The sequence below is a fragment of the Protopterus annectens genome, chromosome 7.part0, assembly GCF_019279795.1.
Source record: "Protopterus annectens isolate FY-2018-M chromosome 7.part0, PAN1.0, whole genome shotgun sequence".
Taxonomy (NCBI): Eukaryota; Metazoa; Chordata; order Ceratodontiformes; family Protopteridae; genus Protopterus; species Protopterus annectens.
In genome coordinates this window covers 285,348,799-285,368,638 of record NC_056739.1, presented here as the reverse complement: position 1 = coordinate 285,368,638, position 19,840 = coordinate 285,348,799, and the positions used below count along the sequence as shown (strand labels likewise).

The following is a 19,840-nucleotide window of genomic DNA, read 5'->3' as shown; positions in this document are numbered from 1 at the left end:
ACACACACACACACACACACACACACACACACACACTTGTTCCCAAACACTCTCTCACTTTAATGGTTATAATATGCAGTGAAAATGGTAGGCGAGAAAACGATACACAGAAAAGCAAACCTTTCTTCCATGTTGTCAGATGTATAAAGGATGTGACATCTAGCCCATCATATACAAATAAACAGTGATGGACTTTATAACTGAGGCATTTATTCTAGCGATATCTGTTTTGTCCTGCTGACTATAAGACTTAGTGTGGCATTTATGTTCTAATGTTCTATAGCAACCTTTCTTCGTTTGTGAGGTTTGGTTTGATGGTGAACATGTACAAGGGTTTTCTGTCCTAGGAAAGACAAACCAATATACAGGAAGGAAGACTAAAAAAAAAATATGAATGATGTAATCAAACTCCATGCAGAATCTTTCACTGGGAATAGGCCTAAGTGGTGAGACCAGCATTAACACTACGATCTACTGACAAGTACGTATGTTCATTTAAATTTCAGTCTTTCATTCAACATGACACTGCTGAAGGCTTGTATAGCAAGGGCGAGTGAGAGATAAGAAAGGCTCACTATGATATAGATTGTACTTATATGGAAAAGGAAGAAGGGGTAGTGTGTGACACATGAAGCTTCTTGTACTGAAGATGTAATGCACCAACAATAAACAAGCATGCAAGGAAACAGAAGAAACAATACCATTTCATGATTCTCTTTACTGGAATAGTGACTTCACTTTTATATTTTCACAGTAAGTATAGTACAGTGTATTAGCAACCATCACTCCACTTCAGTCTAGAAGTAGACAAGACATTATAGATCAGACATGCATACTGCAAGTATTTAACAAATTTCTAGAGTGTGTTCAACTGCCTGTAATGCCACATCATCTGCATCCAGCAACTTTGTTGATCTGTCCCTTCCAACCTGTTTGCTAATATAGGCGGTCAACAGGGTGAACAGCAGTGGACTTAAAGCTGAAGACTGATGTATACCCACCCCCCACTGAGAGCCCCTCTATGACCAAACAATGTTCATACTTGAGTCATTAGGTCCTTGTACTTAGTCTTCACTGATTCTACCAATGTTTCTGGGACTTTGAACCACCACAGGGCTGCCAAAATCTCCTTTCTTGGGACCTTGCCATACAGATTCTCCAAGTGGAGGAATGCCCAGTTGGACTCTTGTCTCAGCTCTAGTTACTTCTCAACTGTCTGATTCTCTACAAATATTGTCGGTTGTGCTCCATCTTGATCTGAATCCAATTCAACTCCAATCTTACTTTCCACTGCTCTGCATATTCATTTATTACTTACCCTCTCCAGCACTATCATGCAGAGTGAAATTAGTTTGTTACCTCTGTACTGCCCACAGTTATGGCCGTCTCCTTTGCTTTTGTACACTGGCAGTAGTCGTGAAGTCATGTAGGATATGCTTCTCTCTCCATATTGCTATGAATACCCTCAGGAGCCATTTCTCCCCTGTCTCTTACCCAACAACTTGATCATTTCTAGTGTGGCCTCATATGAACCTGCTGCTTTCCCTGACTTCATTTTCCTTAGTGCTGTTCTTACTTCTTCTAGGGTGGACTCCTCCTCCTCTTTCATCAGAGAATGAGTCTGAAGCAGTACAACTTCTGTGGGGTTTTCCTCATTCAGAAACTGCTAGAAGTACTTTTTCTATCTGCTTCTGGCATCTTGTGGATTGCTGAGCAGGTTGCTGTTGCTGGCATCCCTTATAAAGGGTGTCTGACTACATTTTTCTGTCTGTCTTTGCCTTGCAACCTTATATAAAGTTTTGTTGTACCATCTACCAAGTCACTTTCCAGAAGCTGATAGACAGCCTTGGATTTCTTGTTCTTTTCTACCAAAACTCTACTCTTAACCTCTTTATTAGCCAACCAGTATTCATTTAAGGCCTGGTTCTCGTGGGTCTATGTTCATGCATCAAATTTGAATTATAGTGAACATTTTATAATCGAATGTGAAACAGCGAAACTGTAAACTACCAAAAATGCTTACCATCATAAAATAATTCAGCAAATGGCCATAGCTGGCCAACATTGCATTTGTAATCAACCAAGGTGGGGGGGGGGGCTTCACCCCCCACTACAGTGGGGAATAGAGCAAATATAAAAAAAGTCTTTCTTCCCTCACCTTATGCATCATGGTACTTCCTGGTTGTTGGCCAACTATGGCCATTTGATTAATTATTTTACAATGTTAAGCATTTTTGGTAGTTTAAAGTTTTGCTGTTTCATGTATGATTATAAGGCATTCACTGTAATTCATATTCGATGTGTGAACATAGACCCAGTTCTGGCAGAGGAACAGCGATAGCAAATGCAGGCAATGTGGAAACTCTGCTCAGTCAAATAATACCAGTGCAATCATACCTTTGTAGGACACAGGTCCCAACTGATCCTTAACTGTAGCTGGAATCTACTGACAGTTTCCCAAATAACTCTGGGCAAGGTCTGTCTGTCCAGTAGGAAAGCTGTTTTTAATGTTGTTCTTTGGTCTTGCCCAACCTGGTTTAAGGTTTGGTAATGAGCCCAGTCTTGAATGAAGCAGATATTCTATAAATATCATGGCTGGGATTTGCTTAGTTATGGTATGATTATAATGTTGGTATGTGAACAAAAAGAATTAGTCCTCCTTTTGCTGCTGAGTAAGGATGTTATTTGTCATGGCTTTAAGTGCTTGTTAAAATATTTGTACAAACCTTTTGGCAAACCCATTTGTCCTTAGATGAAGGGTGAACACACATCAAATGATGCATTTACAAAAGGAATATCTGGAAGTCAAATAACATAAAAAACTGAGAGCCACTGTTGTTTACTAGCTGCTGTGGCCTTCTGATTTTGGTAAAATAGCATTTTAATACATCAACAGTATAACCAGACGGGTCTACTTTACAAGATCGAAATGATAGTAGACTGACTTTTAAAATGCCAAGACGGGAAAAGGAAAAACTCACAACACTGGTACATTAAATGCCAGACATACACAACACTGGAAGAATAACATTCCGACTTATCTCCCAGTAAATGCAATTATGAAACTAACAACTAATACCATAGCAACAGTACACTATAATTTAAAAAAACAAACTACATACCTAACCTCACCGACACCCTGCCCACCAACCAATACGTGGATATCCAGAGAATATCCCACTGGATATTCATGATGGTATCTACAGCACTGACATGAATATTCATTACAGATTCCTAAATTCAATAAATACAATTATTTTCTACTTTTATGTTTTTCTCTGGGGGACTGCACCCCCCAAATCCTCTTCAAATTAAATATACCAACTCCAAGATCACACTACAATGCAGAAATGAGCAGATTTCCTATTCCGCTCACTGGCAAAGTTGGCATTTGAAACGTTCTGTCTTCTGAACATTGGTACAGTGAAGTTTCACTCATATGAAACTTCGCTTTTTTTCTCTCAGCATTTTAAAAGTTGGCCTACTGACATTTTGATCATGTCAAGTAGACCCAGCCAGACACATTAGAGCTCATAGCAAAACGCATTGGCCATTTGCAGCTTAACAGCAACTACAGCTACAAATGCTACCCACTTGAATGCCCCGGAAAATCAACATAGAGTCACAGCCAGAATGCTGTAGGCAATTCCTGAAGATGAAGTGGTGCACATTCTCGTTCATTAATGACCATTTGGCGTGCATTACTTTTCATTACTATTCCAACTTCTGGAAGAGTCCTCAGCTGTCACACATAACTTCTGGGTAGCACCATCATTTTCACAACTCCATGAAGAACTTGTGAAGTTCTAATCCTAGATTATAATGTAGTATTTATGATAATCCTTAACTCCTTCAAAGTACTGCATCAACAAAGATTTGTGTTTAGCTGTCCACCCATTCTGTGCCACTATAAACGCTTGTGATTACTGACAGGTCTATTTTCTGTTTTTATCATGGCTGCTGTAACTGGCAGGTTCACTAGTTACAGAAGGTGAGAATATCCTGTTTTTTTCTTTCTTATGCTCATCTCTGACATCACTAGGACACTAAACAAACCATGGGCATTTGCATGACTTAGTACATTTATATTGATTTTGTGTTGCTGTCCACTCACAATGTTCTCACAGCTGCACCTGGGCAGCTGCTATAGAAATGACACCCTTTTGAGGGCTAAAAACTGAGACCAGCAACTGCTGATCTGTAACAGGCATAAAGTTTTCTTCAAAAGAGGTATGGATTAAATCTCTTGGAACCCCATGCAAGACTTAATGCCTCTCTAACAATCTGGGCATGTTTTTTTCTTGGATGCAGGCATGAAACAAGGCAGATACTATAGGTGTCTCACCCATTTTCCATAACATGAGATATCACAGTATCAATACCATATTTAGTGGTGTTATAGGCCAACTTCATTAGAAAGGATGGGACATACTGCATCAAAAGAATACCTGTATCAGATATGATCAACCTTGCTGCCTCATGAAAGTGAATATTCACAGTCTTTGGTCCATTTCCACGGTCTTTCACCTTGTGATAACTCATTCAGGGGATATAAAGCAGTTGCCTGTTTGGAGAAACCTACTGTAACAGATCTTCTACCACAAGAAAAAAATAGCTGTCAAATGTCTTGTGGTCATAGAGCCTTTAATGCACTCTAAACTTTATCCCAGCAAGTTTGCAGTCCTTGGGTGATTGTGTCCATAGTATGTGAAACTAGGCTTCCAGAACTAACATTTGTCTTACTTAGTTCTTAAACCATAGTCTTCTAATCATTAGGACACTTTTGTGGTTTAAATGTTCCACCAGTGATGGCAATATTGTCATATTAACACTGGAATCCAAACACCACCCGAAGCACCTAATTCACTGCACATTGCCAGATAAATGGGGAAGAAGTTATCATGAACATCAGAATCTTTTGGGAACTGCTGTTGCAGAATTATTTAAAACTCTGCAAGACAAAGATAAGGCTATGCAGGATGTTAAACAAATTTTGTTTCTCCTGTCCCAAAATTTCTATCCTTCCAAACCTGCTTTTGTATGTAGGCAGCTTCTTCATGCTCCTGAAGGTAAAAGAGTTTCTAAATGTATGTTCTCTGATAAATCCACTAAGACTTCTACAGGACAAAAGCCCCCTTTTCTGGACAAAACTGCCTCCATCTGAAACAAAACCTCCCCCTCCTCTTGGCCAGGTTCCTCATCTCTTTCAAACGTTTCAAAAAGTATCATTACTGAAATGTAATAATAATAAAACTGAAACTTTAGTGTTAAATCATTTACTAGATGGTAAGTCTAAAGATAAATATAATTGGGAAGGAAAAGAAATTACACATTTAGGAATAAAAATCTATCAAGATATGAGTAAGATTATTAATAATCATATTGAAAATCGAAGTGTAACATCTTATTAAAAAATTAAATGATTTTTTTTTACTTTTCGGATAGATTAGTACTTATTAAAATTATTATATTACCCAATATTACAAGATCTATATTAGATTACCGAGCGCTTAAAAAAGTGAACGGTGATTAATCGACCCTATGTAAGCAAAAGCTTACAATGTCGAACTGTCATAACAGTGATTTTTTTTCCAAGGGGAAAAAAATCGTTGTTCCAACAAAAAAAAAAAACACAACAAAAAAAAAATAACACTTTAAACTTTACATTAAGTGGGGGGTTTTGCCCCCTGCACCCCCCAACTTAAATATACCAACTCCGAGACCGCACTACAGTGCTCTAAAAGGCAAAGTAATGAAGCGGCCAAGTGATTTCTTTCCCAGGGAAAGGATTTGCTTAAAAGCCGCTTCGATATTTTGCCGTTTTAGTCTTTTAAGTTCGACCAATACACATTCGAAAGAATGCATCTTCGGTCTTCTAATAGGAACCTAATATTACACACACGCACATACACACAGACACACTCACACACACACACACACACACACACACACACACACACACACACACACTTTTAAAGAAAATGGAAAAGAATGTAAACTTCATTCTTATGATATCCTAAAAAGCCAAGAATTGCTTATAGAAATCATATAAGATTATGGGAGCATGGTGGTATTAGTTTCCCAGATGTAGAATATTATTGTATTGCTACACATGGTAATGTTGTTGTACTCTGGATAGACTCAACATTCGCTACTCAATGGAAAACCATCCAGGAGCATATTATACTAAATTCTTGTAAGTTTATTAAATATGATTAATTAAAAATATGAAACAATCCTTTCATCTGGTTAGCAGAATTTACCTTAGAAGGAAATTCATTTCAGTCTTTAGATTCTGCATATATGAAATCAATTCTTAAAACAGTTAAGAACTATGTTTTTAAAATTCCATTAGTATCAAAATGGAAATTGTTGTGCTTTACTAATACACATGCCTCTAGATTTAAGGGAACGCAGAATAATGTTAAAATGAATTTACTAAAAAGGAATGGATTATTATGGTCTGATTTACTTTGAAAAAAGAAAAACTAAGTCACCAGAATATTTAATGAAAGAATATAAGTTGGATGAATCTGCTAGCCAGTTAATAATATCCATCATTATGAAATTAAATGGGTTTGTAGATATGAGGGAAAAGGAACAAAACACTATGCTCACATTATATGAAAATATGAATGGTATAATCGAAGGTAGATTGACTGTCCAAGTTATCCAAGTTAATTATAAATAGTAATAATAATTCTGATGCAAAATTCTAGAACTTTTTAGATAGTAGTGGACTGAGTAACTCAACAGATGGTAAGAATTAAGCTTTGTTACTTTAATCAGTTAGCCAAACTTCTTGAAGTTTATAGTGGAAAGTTTTTATGAGGAAAGATATACATAGAATGTTTGTTCCTCCCTATAAAATCTCTGAGTTTAGAAAAAGAGCTCTTCAGTTTGTTGGAGATGTAGTAAAGATATAAAAACTGAGTGGACACGTTTATGGACTGTGAAAAATTAAAGGTACATTGGGAAGAGATAAATATATTTTTAAGGAGTTATGGTCTGATAATTGTTCTCTAGCTAGATTAGTAATACTAATGAATTTTCCATTTCCTATATCTGTAAAAATAAAACAGTAAAAAAAAAACAAAAAAAATGATTTGGGCTCTCTTTGCAGTTGCTAGAAGAGTTATTACAAAAAAAATTAGAAACCAAACTCAGTTCCTACATTCAAAGAATTTTTAAATTTAACAGCAGTACTATGTAAAACTGAAAAAGAAGTGATCAGAATAAAATTATAATAAGACAATTAATGGTTCGGATAACCTTGAATGTTGTTATTGAAATACCAAGACTCTTAATGTGTTAACTGTATAAGATGATTCGGTGTATTCCTATCATTGTATGGCAATATCTGATGTGTATATATTTTAAATATGTTAAATTAATAAAAAAATCCTATAAAAATAAACTAACACTGATGTCCTAGTAAATTCTTACACTCTGTTGGAGGGTCTAGAATGTTTGAAAAATAGTACCACATTCAACATTGAATTGAAACTGTGCAAGTGATATATCCAATGGGCAAGTATCTGTAGCACTAATGGAAAAGATGTAAGAACTTAACGATATAGAACAGCCAAAAGTGACATTTAAACTGAGTCTACAGAATATGTTGCCAACTTGGTAATAAACATAATAAAATCATTGAGATGATTTAAGTATAGATTTGAAAGATTTCCATTAAACAGCTGCTCTGAGTTTTGACATTTAAGTGATCTAACTGTTGGAATTAAACTCTGGTTTCATTGTTTTGACAGGAGTGAGAGGTGGGCTAGTTCAAGAGTTAGGATTACTTTAAGGCAGTTCTAAACAATTCAACAAAAGTGCTTGAAAAAAATGTCAAGCCTACCGACCTAATCTTGTTGCATTCTTAAACCCTATATATTTCTTGTTATGCACCTCTTATGTTAATTATCCACAATATTACCCCCCCCCTTCTTTCTCTGGCTGTTATCTGTAAATACAAAAGTATTATTTTGTGAAGTCACTCCCCCTTAAGCTATTAAATATATCTGCCTCACCATCGATTGTACTCTATAGATCTAGAATACTGGATGTCTATCAAGCCAGGTCAGTGCTGCTTTTTTTAAGCTTGGTGGCTCTTCAGTTGCCACCTCTAAGCATAAATGTATTTGGTATTGCCTCCCAGTTTTATCTCATCCACTCATACTAGAGAGTACTGGATGATGAAAATGGAAAGTTTTCACCTTTGACTGCAAAAGCTTGAGAAACCATTTCTTTCATATCTTCTTTCCTAAGTGTAAAGAGCAATTATATCCAAAAGTGTAACACTATTTTTCCATGTTATTTTTAAATATGTAAATTGCATGCATGATAGGCACTAATACCCATTCATCTGGAGACCTCTAGCTTATAAAAAAAAAAAAAAACTTTCCCTGTGAACTTCATACACTTTCAACACAAGGCTTCATCAAATCACACTAAAATGTTTTATGCAGCTAACTTCCAATATGGTACCCAGCAGAGTAGATATGGATCTCAGCACTCCCTTAGTGGATCACAGCTTTTAGTGTAATTAGTACAAAAATATAAAGAACACAGTTCATAAAGGTTCAAATTGATTGGCTAGGAATCTAGATGATGAAAAGGAAGAAAAAAGAAATGATATGCAATCTGATGGTCATGCTGCTCAATGGTATAAGTCTAAATCTCAAAATGCACTCGCTCGAAGCACTCCTTAAAATGGAGAACATCGACATTTGTGCTGTAACAGAGACCTGGTTCAAGGCAGCAGAAAGCACCCGTGCACTACCAGGCTATAACTCATTCCACACCTTTCGGCCCCAGAACTTGGACCAAACCTCCAAAGGCAGTGGTGTTTCCATATTCATAAAGGATGTGCACACCTCCAGACTGGTAGCCTGACATAACGCATCAGAGATTCTTCACATGCAGCTAACATTGGGTAAGACAGCGATTCAGGTCATAGCCTGCTATAGGTCCCCAACCATGTCCCAAGACTCACACTCCACATTCCTAAGCACCCTGGAGAATATTAGGGTGCAACCTAACACTCTCATACTAGGTGACTTCAACTACCCCTCCATTAACTGGAAAAAGTACTCATGCACCAATACACTTGCCCAACATTTCCTGGAATTCATTAATTCCAATGCCCTGGACCAGCACGTTCTTACCCCCACTAGAGGTAACAACATCCTTGACCTGGTCATTACTAACATGTGCGACCGTTGCTCTACACCAATAGTCAATTCCTCCCTGGTTAGATCTGACCACAAACTAATCACCTTAGAAATCCACATCCCTCCCACCCCTCACCCCCTCACAAAGGTAACCACCATGAAAAACTTCTCCAAAGCTAACTTTGGGTTACTAAAAACAGAGGTGGCTAACTTCACGGCAGCCATGCAAATGGAGAATAGTTGCATGACTGCCGAATCATACACCAAAGCACTGTGCAAACATGTACACAAATGTATGGATCTTGCCATACCCAATAGAACCAAGATGCTCTACGCCAAAAAAAGAAGCCAATCTGGCATCCCACTGCCATAAAAAACTCTACAACAGAAGGAGGAAACTGATGCAGAATAAGGAGAAGTCCCAAGACTGGAAAAACTCCCTTATCAGCCTCAACAAAAAGTTGAGATCCCTCATCAAATCCTCTAAAGCTAGCTATGAAAACAGAATTGCAACAGATAGTACAGACAACCACAAGGCCTTCTATAGTTATGTAAAGAATCTCCACGGCAATACCCAGATTTGCTCTAAGCTACTGCAGAATGGTACCTCCTATACTGGGCCAACAGATATTGCCAATATACTGGCCGACAGATTCAGTCCCAACTTTACAACTCTCCCCCCAAAAGGACCAAACACAATACCAGTAGATTGCCAGGCACGCAGTATTAGTGTTGCACAGGTTAAAAGAGCACTGTCCAAATCCAAGAATACAGCTTCTGTGGGACCTGATAATATCCCTGGCTGTGTTCTACATGAACTACAGATTGAACTGGCACCTCACCTGTGTGCCCTGTTCAATCACAGCCTCACCTCATGCTTTGTCACTACTGAATCGCGTACTGCTACAATCATCCTTCTCCACAAAGGAGAAGTGACTACAGACCCTGGGAACTATTGCCCCATTAGTCTGATGAGTCTGATATACAAGGCTATGGAACACATCATCATGGACCTAATAAACAAGGATATAGGGAATCTCCAAATGCCTGCTCAACTTGGTCAACTTCTTTGAGTCAGTCACCAGAGCTATGGATGAAGGCAAGGTTGTTCATACAGCCTACCTTGATCTGGCCAAAGCTTTTGATACCATTCCCCACTCAGGAATCATAGAAAAACTCACTAAGCTAGGCATCAACCCCTATATCACTAGGTGGGTTGCAAACTGGCTCACAGATAGAACCCACAGTGTGAAAGTAGCTGACTCCAAGTCAGACTGCTGACTAGTCACAAGTGTCACAAGTGTAGTCCGACAGGGTTCGGTTCTGGGTCCTCTCCTGTTTGGTATCTACTTCTCTGAAGTCCAGGCCAACACAAAAAGACTCTGGCTGACAAAGTTAGCAGATGATTGCAAGTTGGGAGCTATTATTAACTCACAGAAAAAGATGACCCAGTGGTGAAGTGGAGAGTACAAACCAAACCGCTTCAAGCAAAAGAAAAAAGTAGTACTCCACACCGTCAATAAACTTTTAATAAAACAACAAAGCTTTCAGATACAAACTATCCTTCTTCAGTGTCTTACATAAAACAGCCATAAAAACAGCATTTTTAAATACCATTTAAACACACCACGACACAGCAGCCTATCAACAACAATTAAGAGTAACAATTAGACCTTTAAAAGCATAGTAGCAATCACAAACATGTATAAAATATATAGTCATTTTTTCTTTACTTTTAGTTGCTTGAATTTCAGAACAGGTTTCAAAGTAACTTGTTTATTGAGACCTGGATATTTGTCTGCTTCCAGATGAATAATCCACTCATTTTCTTTCATATTTACACTATTTGTTAAATCTCCACGTCTAACTTTTGGGTATACTACATATATAACTCTAAAGCTAAACTGATGTGTATCATCAGTTTCACTAATGTGCTTAGCCAAAGAGTTAGTTAATACTCCTCTCCAAATCTCAGACCTGTGTTCTATTATCCTGTCTTTTAGCCTTCTAGTCGATTTCCCAACAGAGAAACCTAAGCATTTGTTACAAGTGGCAAGATATATAATAGATGGTGTATTACATGTTGCACTACAGCAAAAAACAAATTTTTGCCATTCACAGGATGTATAAACTTAGTAGATTGATTCATATTTGAGCAGCAGGAACAATTATAGCATGGGAAGGTACCATTTTTGATGAAGACAGGTGCAGTGTTATTATTTAGAGAAAAATCTTTGTAGCATAATAACTTTTTTAGGTTACTGCAATTACGATAAGTAAACCTAGCTCTATCTGGAAGCCAACTTTCATGGCCCGGTATAGCCTTCAGGATATCCCAGTTCCTCCTAATAACATATTCTATTGTTTTACTAGTTCTACTACAAGTCATACAATATCTTAAAGGCTTGGAAAGTTTTACCCAACCCATCAGAAACACTGTCAGTTTGGGTAGAAAAATAGGGTGTGGCTTTCAAGTTCCTTAGTTCTAAGACATCTCTTCTAGCCACTTCTATCTCCTCCATACCATAACCTCTTTCAATAAACAGTATAAATAAAAAAGATGTACAGATCAATAAATATCTACATAAGAAGAGCATGCATGTGAAAAGAACCTTTAAAAGTGTCCTTAAAAGTCAGTATTTGCGAGCTAGTAGGATGAATACTCGACCAAACGTTTGTCATGCTCACATGCAGGAAATGACCAATAGCTTTATTGAAAGAGGTTGTGGTATGGAGGATACAGAAGTGGCTAGAAGAGATGTCTTTCAGCTAAGGAACTCGAAAGCCAGACCCTATTTCTCGGGTCTATATTAAATCAACGAACGCTTAGAAAAGCGAATGATGATTTATCGACCCCCATGTAAGCGAAAGCTTACAAACTCAAACGCTTAGCCCCCACACCCCCCCAACTTAAATATACCAACTCCGTGATCGCACTACAGTGATGAAAACGGCAACGTAATGGATGTGGCCAAGCGATTTCTTTCCCAAGGAAAGAATTTGCTTATATGCCACTTCGTCTTTTGCCTTTTCAAGTTCAACCAAGACGCATTCGAAAGAGTGCATCTTCGGTCATCTAATAGGAACACTATTTCTCTACCCAGACTGACAGTGTTTCTGATGGGTTGGGTATAACTTTATCCCAGCCTTTAAAATATCTTATGACATATAGTAGGGCTATTAAAAGAATATGTTATTAGCAGGAACTGGGATATCCTGAAGGCTATACCAGGCCATGGAAGTTGGCTTCCAGATAGACCTAGGTTTACTTATCGTAACTGTAGTAACCTAAAAATGTTATTATGCTACAAAGATTTTTCTCTAAATAATAACACTGCATCTGTCTTTAACAAAAAGGGTACCATCCCGTGCTATAATTGTTCCTGCTGCTCAAATATAAATCAATCTCTGAGTTTATACATCCTGTGAATGGCAAAAAGTTTGTTTTTTGCTGTAGTGCAATATGTAATACACCATCTATTACATATCTTGCCTCTTGTAACAAATGCTTGGGTTTCTATGTTGGGAAATCAACTAGAAGGCTAAAAGATAGGATAACAGAACACAGGTCTGAGATTCAGAGAGGAGTATTAACTAACTCTTTGGCTAAGCACATTAGTGAAACTGATGATACACATCAGTTTAGCTTTAGATCTATACATAGGTTCATAGGTTCATACTAGGCTATCTGCCATAGGGCATTTATAAACCTAGCCAGAATGTGTTTGGCTTTCGCCACCCATTTTAAATTTATTTTGCTATGCCCTTTTTCGAGTTTAGTATACTGTGCCTCTGTCTAACAGTGACACAGAAGTGATACCCGGGGTAAACCTAAGATCTCCCATCCACTCATCAAGATTCCTCTTGAAGAGAGTCAATGAGGGACTCTGCCTAACCTGGACTGGGATTTTATTCCAGAGTGAAGGGAGCCTCTGGGTTATGAATCTGTCCCTCCAGCATGTCCTATTTATTTCAGTGCTGAGGTTCAAGTCTCTCGAGCGCGTAGCTCGATGGGATTTGGATTTTCTGAGGTGCAGCATGTCCATTAATTCCAGGTTGGACATGGCTTTATACGTCAGGCACAGATTGCCTCTGAACAGGCGGTATGCCACTGAGTAGAGCTGGAGTTTCTTTAACCGGGTAGCATATGGCATCTGTTTGAGCCCTTTGATCCTCTTCGTGAGGTACTTTTCGGGTCTTTCCAGTTGCTGCAGGTGTCTGGTAAGGTACATCCCAAAAGGGGCATTGTACTCAATTATGGGCCTGATGAGGGATGAGTAAAGAGGCATGATGACCTCCCCTGATCTAGATGTGAATCCCTTCATGATTAGGTGGGCTATATAAAATGTTTTTCTAACCACTTTGGCCACGTGGTTGTCAAATGAGAGATTGCTATCAACTTGGGTCCCCAGGTCCCTAATTACTTCTTCTGTACTTAATGGATTACCACCTATGTGGTAATTTGTAGGCACTTTGTTTTTGCCAAAGGGGATGACTATACACTTTTGGCATTTAGCTTGAGGCCATGGCTCTGGCACCAGTTGTCTGTTTCTATGACGCCCTTTTGGAGGATGCTTGTGTCAGCTGGAGAGTCGATTATGGCGCCCAGTTTGCAGTCATCTGCGAACTTGGTCAGCCACAGTCCTTCCGTGTTGGCCTGTACCTCTGAGAAATATATACTGAACAAGAGAGGTCCCAGGACTGAGCCTTGTGGGACACCACTTGTAACTGGTTTGGAGTCTGACATGGCTCCAGCAATTCTAACCATGTGGGTTCTGTCCTTGAGCCAGTTTGCAATCCATCTAGTGACATAGGGGGTTATATTTAAGCTGGTGAGCTTATCTATAATGCCGGAGTGGGGTATTGTATTGAAGGCTTTTGCGAGGTCCAGGTAGGCTGTGTGGACCACCTTCCCCTCATCAATGGCCTTGGTGACTGTTTCAAAGAAATCAACCAGGTTTAAGAGGCAGGATCTGCCCTTAACAAAGCCGAACTGGGTAGGATCCAGTGCCTGTAGGTCCCCAATATCTTTATTTATGAGGTCCATGATGATCCTTTCCATAGCTTTGCAGACCAAGCTAGTCAGGCTTATGGGACAATAGTTTCGAGGATCCATTGAGGCACCACCTTTATGGAGAGGGACCACTGTTGCTGTACGCCACTCTTTGGGCACATATCCTGTAGTAAGGCTGAGACTGAACAGTAGTTTTATGTTTGGGTTTAGCTTTTCTTGGAGTTCATGTAGGACGCAGCCCGGGACACCGTCTGGTCCCATTGATGCTGTGTTTTTTGCTTTGGAGAGGGCAACTCTTACCTGAGCATCTGAGATGTCAGGGGGGCAGCACTCTGCTGGGATAGATATTTGCCCTTTTGGTGGGGAGGGGGGAGAAGTTTGCGCTGAACCTGTCAGCTAGGATGTTGGCAATGTCTGTGGGTTCAGTGTATTTTTTGTCATTTTGGACTAATTCTGAGCATATCTGGGAATTACCACCCAGGTTCCTAACATAACTACAGAAAGCCTTGTGATTATCCTTAGTGTCCTGTGCAATTTTTCTCTTGAAGCTGGCCTTAGACAATTTTATGAGTGCCTGTAGTTTTTTGCTAATATCAGTGATGCCTTCCCTTTTTGGGATTTTGCTCTATCATTTAGTAGCTTTCTCCTTCTATTGTATAGTTTGTTTATGGCTGGGGTCCACCAGACAGGATGTCTGCCTTTGGAGGATTGGGTCTTGGTTTTATTTGGGATCGCATGATCCATGCATTCCTGAAGGTGTTCATAGAATGCGTTTATAAAGGATTCTGCGGTCTGGGCCGTATTTTCCACAGGCCCGGGGGCTTTGAAGGATTCCACCTCGGTTTTGAGGAGTGTGAAATTTGCTTTAGATAAGTTTTTCACTGTGGTTTTCTGGGCAGTGGGTGGGGTTGGGATGTGAATATCCAGTGAGATTAGTTTATGGTCTGATCTTACCAGTGAGGGATACACTTCTGGTCTGGAGCATAGAGTCCCCATGTTGGTGATGATCAGGTCCAGTATGTTTTCCCCTCTTGTGGGAGTGGTAACAAGTTGTTCCATAGCATTTGAGTTTGTAAATTCTAGGAACCTTTGGGCTAGGGTGTTGGAGCTAGAGTAATGCTCCCAGTCTATGTTTGGGTAGTTGAAGTCGCCCAATATAATGGTGTTTGGAGAGACCTTCATATTTTCCAGTGTTATCAGAAAGGCTGAGTGGGGTTCCTGGGTTTGGGAGGGTGGTCTGTAGCAGGCTATAAACTGGAAGGCAGTTTTACCCACTGATAGTTGCACATGGATAGTCTCTGATGCTTCATGCTTTGCCACCAACCTGGAGGTGTGGGTATCTTTAATGAATATCGATACTCCCCCTCCTTTTGTGGTTCAGTCCAAGTTTTGGGGCCGAAAAGCATGGTATGAGGTATAACCTGGTAGTGCTGGGGTGCTCTCGGGAGCCCTGAACCAGGTTTCTGTTACTGCACAGATATCGATGTTCTCCATGCTAAGGAGAGTTTCGAGTGCATGCATCTTGAGGTTTAGACTTCTGGCGTTGAGTAGCATTACTCTTAGTTTCTTATCCCTTGTGATACCTATGGAGGTGGGTTTGTCTTTTGAGCCTTGCCTAAAAAAGACACTATGGGGGTAGCAAGAGCCTTTGCCAATATCCGAAAGCCTAGGAGTGACAGGTGCAAGCCGTCCCTAGCGAAGCATCGTGGCTTGTCAAGCATATCATCCCAAGCTGACAGGCATTGGATCCCCTTTGAATGACACCAGTACTTAAGCCAATTGTTGAAATTGATCATCTTGTCTTCATATTGTGGCATCATTCTTGGTGAGGGTAAGATGCTACTCAAGGTCAGGGTCATACCGGCCTGGGCTACATGCTCAGAGAGCTCCTTTATGTCTCTTTTCTTGTAGTCCAGGGAAGTACGTCTCAGGTCATTCACACCAGCATGGTGACACCAAAATGTTAGACGTGGAGATTTAACAAATAGTGTAGATATGAAAGAATATGAGTGGATTAATCATCTGGAAGCAGGCAAATATCCAGGTCTCAATAAACAAGTTACTTTGAAACCGGCTCTGAAATTCAAACAACAAAAAGTAAAGAAAAAGGGACTATATACTTTATACATGTTTGTGATTGCTACTATGTATTTAAAGGTCTAATTGTTACTCTTAATTGTTGTTGGTAGGCTGCTGTGTCATGTGGTGTGTTTGAATTGTATTTAAAAATGCTGTTTTTATGGCTGTTTTATGTAAGACACTGAAGAAGGATAGTTTGTATCTGAAAGCTTTGTCGTGTTATTAAAAGTTTATTGATGGTGTGGAGTACTACTTTTTTCCTTTGCTTGAAGCTATTATTAACTCCCCAAGTGATGTTGACATCCTACAGAATGGCCTCACTGAGACCAATGACTGGTTTCAGAACCATGGCCTTAAGCTCAATGCCAAAAAATGTGTCGTTATCCCTTTTGGGAAAAACTCAGTTCCCATGATTTACCACATCAATGGTAGTCCACTGAACACAGAAGGCGTTGTAAAATATCTGTGAACACAGGTCGACAGCAACCTCTCTTTTGACCACCACATTGCCACTGTTGTCAGAATGTCCTTCTGTGTGGCACATCTCATTACTAAGGGTTTTGCATCCAGGAAGAAAGAGGTCATTGTCTCCCTCTACTCTTCCCTCATTAGGCCAATCATCGAGTACAATGCCCCATTTGGTATGTAGCTCACTAGACACCTGCAACAACTGGGGAGGCCGCAAAAGTACCTCACAAAGTGGATCCTAGGCCTTAAACACTTGTCCTATAAGGACAGACTCAAAACACTCCAACTATTCTCTGTCTCATATCGTCTACTTAGAGGCAATCTCTGCATGACTTGCAAAGCCATGTCCGACCCAGCTCTGTTAGAAATGCTACATCTAAAGGAATCCCAATCCCTCCACACCACACGCTCCAGAGACCTCAACCTCATTACCACAATCAACAGAATGTGCTGGAGGGACAGGTTCATAACCCAGAGACTGCCCATGCTATGAAATAGACTTCCCATACATGTCAAGCAGAGCAGCTCACTGGGCCTCTTCAAGAGAAATCTTGATGAGTGAATGGGAAGTAAAATATTCACTCCAGGCATCACTCCAGTGGCTTTACTCAACAGAGGCACTGGGAGCTAAGGTCGGGTGGCACAATGCCAGGGTAATCCTATGGGCTAGGCTTACAAACTTATGAACCTATGAACATAATGAAGAAAAAAAATCAAAACTTGGCCAAAGCCAGTTGAGGAATGGTCAGTCTTGTTTCAGCGGCAAATGAGAGCTGGGGCATACCCTGGAGCATTATGGGATAGGGAGTGAGCCACTAGCTGGTTGAAGACCTCGAGCTTTAGTAAACAGCCAGCTCAGAACTGAGGACAGTTCCGAACCCCATAAGTAAAGAATGAATGTGAGATAGGACAACTACACATGAAAACTTTAAGTAAGACACATATTAAACATCTAAAATGAAAGTTACCAAATCTGAATAAAAGTTTGAAGAAACCAAATTACTATCACCATTAATGAAGATGCTTTATGTTTTTTTTTTTGTTATTCTTTACCACAAACAAAAAGTAACACTCCTAACACCACAAGTGGCATATTTACCAGAAGATTGCATTAGCTACTTTTAAGTCCCACTTTGTATTGTCTAATAAGATTAAATATGACATATGGTAATATTAAAAATATATATTAACTGGGAAACCATTAAAACTGCATCTCTCCATGATGCCAAAAAGTAGATACACCTGAAGCAAACTTTATCATCTGTAATAATTAAAATGTATGCTAGTATACCACTGCCTGACCTCAAAGAAGCTTAAAGGTCTCCTAATAAACCTGCCATATAAGTCTACAAAACTCCGCTGATCCTGAACGTTGGAAGACAGTGTCTATGAGATACAATAACACATTTGTCGTTGGTTTGTACTGCAAGCAGACCTATATGCATGCATTTAACACTAGCGTGCATAAATGTTCTGTCCGCGTCTACATACTATGCGCACACACAACTATATATTTCAACTGTCCAGAATTTTGCATGAAGTCCCTGATTTTGCTTCATATTTTTGCAATGTCTGCCACATACTACTTCTTCTAAGTTACTGATTATTACAGTTCAGAAATGGTAGACTTCAGATCGTTGTACTTTCTGTTCAGAAAATGCAAAATGATGTAAAGCTTGTTTTATTAGTATTTAAGTAAATTAGAATAGTGTGCAAAACTTCTCCCTTACGTTAGTCCTTTTTCCGCACATATTTATTGACCAAGAAGGTGAGAGGCATGATATGCAGATGTATTATAAATACACGTGCAGTCAGTGCTTATAAAATATCTACAAGAAATAAATCATATCCTTATTTTTCTGTACTTTTGGTGTAAATGTGGTACTCTTTCCCTCATTTTAACTCAGTTTCCATCATATCCAAAATCCAGTGTTACCGCACTGATGTGTGTGTATTATACATACACACAAAAATTAAAAAAAAAAGTTAGCCCTTCTTGTTTCCAAACGAATATAAGCAAAAGGAGAATAATATTCATTTTTGCATTCCCGAATTCCTTCCCACACCTTTTTCAATCAAGACGCAGAACGTTACACCAGACACTTTCGCTTACTCTTTAGTCCCACCCTTTGAGAAACAGACGTCACCCTTATACTTTCCTTTATCGCCGAAATTTCACTTAGCCATTAAATGTATTTTGTTTTAAAACTCGGTACAAACCCGTTACTCATAAAAGAGGGACCAGTTAAGCTAATGCCGGGTACTCACCGACCGGGCAAGGGACACCTTGGACAGCGACATGCAGCATAAAAAAAGATACTGCGCAAAACCATTCACACAACGAAATTTTATTAAGGAAATGTTTTACAGTTGTAAAATTGTCACAAAGGGAAAGCACTGTTTCAACGCGGTGTTACAAATACTTATTTTTACTTACATATCAGTAATGTACCTATTTCTATCCCTTCGAATCTGAACGTTTCCTTCACTTGCTACTGGCACTGTGACAAGCTGCAGTCTTTACTATGACTATGACCTCAACTTTTTGAACATTTACTTATGCTTATTGGTACCGTTTTTATTACCTGTATCAATGCCGATAAGAACTCCTTCTCCACCACCTGACTTTTATTCTTAGTTCTTACTCGGTGTTGAAAAATTGAAACACAAAACACCTAAGCAAATCCGTTAAGCGTAGAGAGTACCACAGAAACGCTCGCGCAATCAGCCCTTGGCGCGCACACATGTTGCCAGTCTGCATGAGCGCGCCCCTGAAAACAGCTGCATCCTGCGCGTTCGTTTATACCACGTGTTCGTGGGTATAGAAAGCGTCTGCAGCGGTGTGTTTCTGTTTCGTAAAATAATAATAATGAGCTAATTTTAAAAGGGTAACATATAAAGCGATAAGCCATATTGGAATCCCCCTAGAATATGACTTTAATGTCATTTTTGAATGTAAATGTTCTTTCTCAGAAAGTTTGCAAGTGATGCAAATATTTCTCAAAGCAGGCAGCTGCTCTGTTTGAGTTGAGGTTACTATTAGTGTCAAAAATAAATGCTGCAAAGACGGGTTACATTTACAATAATTAGTGATAGTTTTAAAAGC

At 39.2% G+C, this 19,840-nt stretch overlaps 1 protein-coding gene across 1 annotated transcript in view; it reads right to left on the bottom strand.

Moving 5' to 3' along the window:
* Positions 1-19,466, bottom strand: part of NFASC (neurofascin) — a 2,999,343-nt gene extending 2,979,877 nt beyond the window's left edge. Inside the window, exon 1 of the mRNA XM_044076767.1 lies at positions 19,320-19,466. The gene's annotated coding sequence lies outside the window, so the exon portion shown is untranslated. The remainder of the gene's footprint in view (positions 1-19,319) is intronic.
* Between the last annotated feature and the right edge of the window lie 374 nt (positions 19,467-19,840).